A 7090-nucleotide genomic window follows, 5' to 3' on the forward strand; every position below is an offset into this window, starting at 1 on the left:
CAACATTCACTGGATCATTGAAAAAGCAAGAGCGTTCCAGAAAAACATCTATTTCTGCTTTATTGACTATGCCAAAGCCTTTGACTGTGTGGATCACAATAAACTGTGGAAAATTCTGAAAGAGATGGGAATACCAGACCACCTGACCTACCTCTTGAGAAACCTGTATGCAGGTCAGGAAGCAACAGTTAGAACTGGACATGGAACAACAGACTGGTTCCAAATAGGAAAAGGAGTATACAGTCAAGGCTGTATGTTGTCACTCTGCTTATTTCACTTATATGCAGAGTACATCATGAGAAATGCTGGGTTGGATGATGCACAAGCTGGAATCAAGATGCTGGGAGAAATACCAATAACCTCAGATATGCAGATGACACCACCCTTATGGCAGAAAGAGAAGAAGAACTAAAGAGCCTCTTGATGAAAGTGAAAGAGAGTGAAAAAGTTGGCTTAAAGCTCAACATTCAGAAAACTAAGATCATGGCATCCGGCCCCATCACTCCATGGCAAATAGATGGGGAAACAGTGCAAACAGTGGCTGACTTTATTTTGGGGGGGCTCCAAAAATCACTGCAGATGGTGATTGCAGCCATGAAATTAAAAGACGCTTACTCCTTGGAAGGAAAGTTATGACCAACCTGCTATTGCTACTGCTAAATCACTTCAGTCATGTCCGACTCTGTTCGACCCCATAGATGGCAGCCCACCAGGATCCCCCGTCCCTGGGATTCTCCAGGCAAGAACAATGGAGTGGGTTGCCATTTCCTTCTCCAATGCATGAAAGTGAAAAATGAAAGTGAAGTTGCAATCCATGGCTGATTCATTCATGTCAATGTATGGCAAAAACCACTACAATATTGTAAAGTAATTAGCCTCCAACTAATAAAAACAAATGGAAAAAAAAAAAAAAAGAAAGTGAAGTTGCTCAGTCGTGTCCGACTCTTAGCGACCCCATGGACTGCAGCCTACCAGGCTCCTCCGTCCATGGGATTTTCCAGGCAAGAGTATTGAAGTGGGGTGCCACTGCCTTCTCCGATGACCAACCTAGACAGCACATTAAAAAGCAGAGACATACTTTGCCAACAAAGGTCCATCTAGTCAAGGCTATGGTTTTTCCAATAGTCATGTATGGATGTGAAAGTTGGACTATAAATAAAGCTGAGCACCAGAGAAATGATTCTTTTGAAGTGTGGTGTTGCAGAAGACTCTTTAGAGTCCCTTGGACTGTAAGGAGATCCAACCAGTCCATCCTAAAGGAGATCGGTCCTGGGTGTTCATTGGAAGGACTGATGTTGAAGCTGAAACTCCAATACTTTGGCCATCTGATGCGAAGAGTTGAGTCATTGGAAAAGACCCTGATGCTGGGAAAGATTGAGGGCAGGAGAAGGGGACAACAAAGGATGAGATGGTTGGATGGCATCACCGACTCGATGGACATGAGTTTAGGTAGGCTCCGGGAGTTGGTGATGGACAGGGAGTGCTGGTGTGCTGCAGTTCATGGGGTCGCAAAGAGTTGGACAAAACTGAGCGACTTAACTGAAGAGGTATTTATTTTCTCCCATAAACCCATGCCTCTTTGAAAATATCAAAATTACCTCTTTTCCAACAATATATTAAAAGTGAGCTTGACACATAGAGAAATCTTTACAAATGAAATATGATGTCTGAGATTTGCTTCCAAAAGAATGGGAAGTGACAGCTTTTGTGGGGCAAGACTGTCTACTCAGTAACAGGTAATTACTGAAATAGATTGGTACACAGAAATTAATTTTTCTATTCTCTCCACTTTGCATATGTTTTCAAAATACATAATAAACTTACTTTAGGAAGTTATCATTAAAATGTAGAAATTATTTTAATAAAGTTTCATGAACTCATTAGTGTTTCATGTCACAGAGCAAAAAAGTACTTCCTTCTAATATTTTTTAAGGATGTCTCCACCAATGTACTGTAGATCTTTCTCTTTATATTCCGTAAGACTACTGCCAAAGCCAAACACACATTTGTGAAAAACCCATCCCAGCGTAAAACTGGAAACAGACTTTTATTAGTGACTTGTTTTGTTATACAAGCCATTGGCCATTTTCATTTCTACAATTTCAGAAATGCTGATTTCACAAAGGATATTAGACTGCACCATTAAAGAGAATCTTATTTATCTTCCCATTAAATACCACTACTACTTTCTAAGTGTTTAAAGAATGTTCCTATATGATTTCCCAAAGAATTTTTGCTTCTTCTTTAAACTAGGTTGGGTTGTGATTGGGTGTGAAGGTGAAAGAGGACAATGTCAATCCCCTTCATATAGTGGTTAGATGAAGGAATTAGTGAAGTCAGTGTCAAATCAACATTTTAGAGATTCTTAATTATCTATGAAGCTGGAAGAACGACTTTGAAGTCTGTGCTTAAAACACTAGATCCTTTGACGCTCAATTAGCCAATTTTTCATAACTGTATCTATACAGCCACACTGATTATGCTTCCATACATGTCCACCAGGTAAACTGACCTAAACCAAACTGAACTGAACTCTGTACAGGGTTCAGAAAATGAAAAAAAAAAAAAAAATTGCAGCTCAAGGGAGTGGGGAGAAAGAAAGAAAAGGAAAAAGCATATGCTGAGTGCTTAATATGGGCCAGAAGCAGTTCTAAAGCTTTAGACACCTCATTTACTTGTGAGATAGACAGTAATATCCATATTTTACAGAAGAGGAAACCAAGGCTCAGAAAAATTTGTCAAAGGACAAGTAGGAGAGCTGGGATTCAAACTCAGATCAGTTTGCCTTCAAAGCCTTTAAGCCACACTTCCACTGACACCTTTTCAAATCATAATGAAAACTGACTCTGTAATTAACATTAATTCCTTAGTGGATATTATTCAAATCACTTCAATATGCAGCATAAATCAATCTGCCACGAACACATTTTGAGGAAAAGTCGCATTTAACAACAACGACCAAAAAAAAAAAAAAAAAAAAAATACAAGGACCAGAGCATCAAATATAAACCAGAGTGGGATACTGGTCAGAATACTAACGTAAGGTTTAAAAAGCTTAATGCCAGATGAACCATTTACCAGCGGCCGACCTGGGGCAAGGAATGACCTCAGTTTCCCCACTGGTAAAAGGTACAACGCTTATCCCATCCTTCCACCTCGGATCGTTGACACTGATGGGAATGAAATTGCTAATGCTGGTGAAATCAACACGTGCTTATATATAAGGAATGACTCTATTCAATAAGATACTGAAGAGCTATTTTCCTGTTAGAATAACTTGGCACAAATAGAATGAGGAATACAGTTCACCAACAACAGGAAGAAGCTGCTCTCAAGCGGGCGGGCCCCATCTCAGCGGGAGCCACTTGACAGCAGCAGGTGCTGCTTGGAGGACCAGTTTTCTGTCTGCTTTCAAACAATCCCGTCCCTCACTGGCAGGGGAGGGAAGGCGCGACTGAAGGTCTGGGAAAGGAGCACCAAAAGTGGCAGAAGGCTAGGTTCTACTACACCCAGGTGCCAGGCCCTGGTTAAACTCTTTACCCCTCCAGGCCTCAATTTACGCATCTGCAAGATGCAGAGACCTTTCCCGCCCTGCTTCCCGGGCAGAGCTAATACCCGAGTCAACGTGCAGGAAAAGCGTGGTAAACCCTGCTGAGAATGACACGGTGACGACCACCTGTCAAATGAAAGGCTGGGAAGGCGGCTCCTCCGCTAGCCCCTAGTAGTTTGGACACTCCGAAAGCGTCGACCCGCGGCCGCCCTGGGCCGCCCCTCTGATGGAGTAAAGCAGCCCCCCGCCCACCTCTCGGCCCGCGGGGTGCGCGGAGTCCCCTGTCGCTCACATCCCCAGATGAGTCCGCAGGACAGGCCCAAAGCCTGCCCACTCCCGCCGCAGGCCTCGGAGGAGGTCCCCACGGCCCTCCCGAGCTGCCGCGGCTCCCCTCCCCCAGCAGTGATCCCTGTCCCTCTCCGCTCGCACTCCCAGGTGAGGGGAGGGGGTGAAAGGGCGTACCCCGCCGCCATTTTGTCCCCTTGGCCCCCTCTACGCCTTCCGCCGACCCGCACCCCAGTCCAGGATCTCCCGGCTCTGCGTAACTCGCGCCCCTCGCGGACACTCACCCCTGGCCGCCCTGCGCAGTTCGGGGCTGCTCCGAGAGTCCCGCCGGGAAAGGGGCGGGGCGGGGCGATTGCGGAGAGGCGGGGCGGCTGGCCGGCGCACCACGTGACTCCCAGCTGCGGCCGCGCCCCTCGGTGCTCCGCTCGCCGGCAACCCGCGCGCAAGCGCAGCCAGCTTCCCGCCGACCGGCCGCCGAGGCGGGAGGTAGGGGGTGGGTTTCTTTCGTGACCCGGGCGCGGCTACTTCTCGGGTCTGTTCCCTTCCCCAGGCTGTGCTTGCATCCCGCTTTTGGCCACACAGTTGTTTCTCTCACAAAATCAGTCCCTCCCTTCCCTCTGCTTCCTTTATCACCATAGTCTGTCCCAAAGATAAAGAACCTAGAAGTCCGCCTGAGAAATCTGTAACTCTGAAATTGCTTCAGAGAAGTGCAGTCCTAAGCCAAACACAGCTTACCCTCTGCTGCAAAGCTTTATTCGGCACCGCCCGCGTGCCAGACTTGAAAGGATCAAAGTACGAAGTCCTAATAATTGTGTTTTCTGTACTTCAAACATACGAATTAAGTAATTCAACGATGTCAGAACCATTCAGACCTTGATTATCACATAAACATTACCCCCGTCACTTCTCAGCCGACTGAGAAACTCAAGCTCATTATACGTTTCCCTCCTCTTTGTTACCCACAGCGTGCAGTAAGTTATGGAAGAATCCAATGGAGTCTTACCTCGCAGCTAGACTGTAAGTGCTGTGAGGGCGGGAACCATACTGTTGGTGGTTCTGGCAGTTCCCACCTCCTGCCTTCTTAGAAAACTCGCTCTTTCATTTAACAAGTGTTTTTTGAGCACCTACTGTATATCAGATGCTATTCTAGATTCTTGGAATTAATAAGTAAACAAAATAGATAAAAATCTGTGCCTTCCTAGAGCAGGGTAGAGATGATAAATAAAATGAGTAGGGTAAAGAGAACACATACTGCCGTTTCATGAAAGGTGGTTAGGGCCTTATTCCTCTTATCATTGTCCCCTTTCTCCTCTCCCTCTCATTTCCATAAGCATCTAAACGACCATTCCCATCTTGAAATCTCTCACCCAACCCACCAAACCCCACTAAACTGAACTGCACAGCAAGAAGTAAAGACTCTGACTTTGGGGTCAGGTCATGTAAGTGTGTGACCTTGGGAAAATTACTAAACTCGCTAAACTTCATTTTTTCTCATCTGTAAAATGTAGTTTTAAGGTACACCTTAATGGGTTTTTGTGAGTCTTAAACGAATCAAGTTTTAGAAAGCACTTAAAATAGTTTAGTGTACAGTTAGAGCTCAAAATGTACCAGTGACTGTTTTTGTTTGGGTTTTTTTTTTTTTTCATTTAGCCTTAAATATGAGGTAGGTACTATCATATAGAGGGTTCCCTGGTGGCTCAGATGGTAAAGAATCTCCCTGCAGTGCAGGAGACCTGGGTTCAATCCCTGGGTCAAGAAGCCCTAGAGAAGGGAATGGCTACCCACTCCAGGATTCTTGTCTGGAGAATTTCATGGACAGAGGAGCCTGGTGGGCTACAGTCCTTGGGGTTGCAAAGAGTCAGACACAACTGAGTGACTAACACTTTAAAACTTTCACTTTTTTTTTCTATCATATAGGGCTTCCCAGGTGGCACTGGTAGTAAACAACCCGCCTGCCAATGCAGGACACATGGGTTTGATACTTGGCTCAGGAAGATCTCCTGGAGAAGAAAATGGCAACCCACTGCAGCATTCTTGCCTGGAGAATCCCACAGACAGAGAAGCTTGGCAGGCTATAGCTCATGGGGTTGCAAAGAGTCAAACATGACTGAAGTGACTTAGCACACAGGCACGTACTATCATACAACTGTCCCTTTTCCTTTAGCTGCCTGTCTTGCCCCACCTCTTGACTTCTGACACACTGGGCCCTCCAGTATACTCCTTCTCTTCTTTTCCACCTGGCAAACTCCCTCTCACCTCTGGGACCTCAAATAGCCCTTCCTGCACACCCGCAGCAAGCTTGGCTGCTCTCTCCACTGGGCTTCCAAAGCACTTTGTACAAACTCTGATGGTTAGATCCCCTTGAAAACAAGGAACAAGGACTCACTCAGTAAAAAGTAAAGTTTACCATAAGACTGGAATTGAATTGCAGAGGACTTCAAAACCAGCCTCTCTTGCTTTTCTCAGGTAAATCCCCTGACTTCACTGCTTCTTTCTGCTTTCAGCAGTAGGAGAGGAGAAGCCAAGAGATTTCTTCTCTCTTGCTCTCCCTCGAGCATCATCTCCAGTGGTTAACACAACATCTCTGTGGCTCCAACTCCAACTGGGAACCTCCTGCCATGGCTCTAGATTCTGCCTGACAGCCTTAGCTTTGAGGTTCTGATAACATCACATCTTTCCATCGTTCACCAGGAGTTTAATTTGCTCACCTGTTTAACTTGAATGCCATTATCAACTCCAACAAGTGGAAAATAAAATTCTAGTAATCCAGGGCAAGCAATGGTACTATAATTGCTTAAATTAGTATCTGCAGTTGCTTGTAAGAAAATGCCAGATGAAGGTAAGGAAATAAGAAAATTTGGAGCTACTGTACTTCACTATGTGTTAGTCATGATAATTACAAGGACTACAGAGTAGGCGGACAACTTCACAAGCATTAAGCAGCTTAGAGAAGGAAAATATTAAATTCAGAGCTTTAAACTCTCAGCTCAATGTGTGATCAGAGAACCAGAAAGTGGTTCTTCTACAGTGGCGTGAAGAATCTCTTGTTTCTTACCACTTAAGGACAGACCATGGTTGAAAATCAGAACCAAACATATCTGTTCAAGTTGCTAAAATGTGATGACATTGAATTCACAGCCTAAGTCACTGTCTTAAAGTTAGGACATCAACTGGAAACTAGCATGGTCCTGTGACTTAAGATGGAGACATTTGAGGTGACCTCCAACTGGCCCCCTAAATATCTCCTTTATTTAG

General features: G+C 45.0%; 1 protein-coding gene across 5 annotated transcripts in view; it reads right to left on the reverse strand.

The window, feature by feature from the left end:
* SCAPER (S-phase cyclin A associated protein in the ER) overlaps window positions 1-4184 on the reverse strand; it is a 396679-nt gene extending 392495 nt beyond the window's left edge. For all 5 annotated transcript variants that reach the window (XM_061158921.1, XM_061158918.1, XM_061158919.1 and 2 more), the window contains exon 1: window positions 4120-4184. The gene's annotated coding sequence lies outside the window, so the exon portion shown is untranslated. The remainder of the gene's footprint in view (window positions 1-4119) is intronic.
* Between the last annotated feature and the right edge of the window lie 2906 nt (window positions 4185-7090).

This window comes from Dama dama, chromosome 13 (assembly GCF_033118175.1).
Source record: "Dama dama isolate Ldn47 chromosome 13, ASM3311817v1, whole genome shotgun sequence".
Taxonomy (NCBI): Eukaryota; Metazoa; Chordata; class Mammalia; order Artiodactyla; family Cervidae; genus Dama; species Dama dama.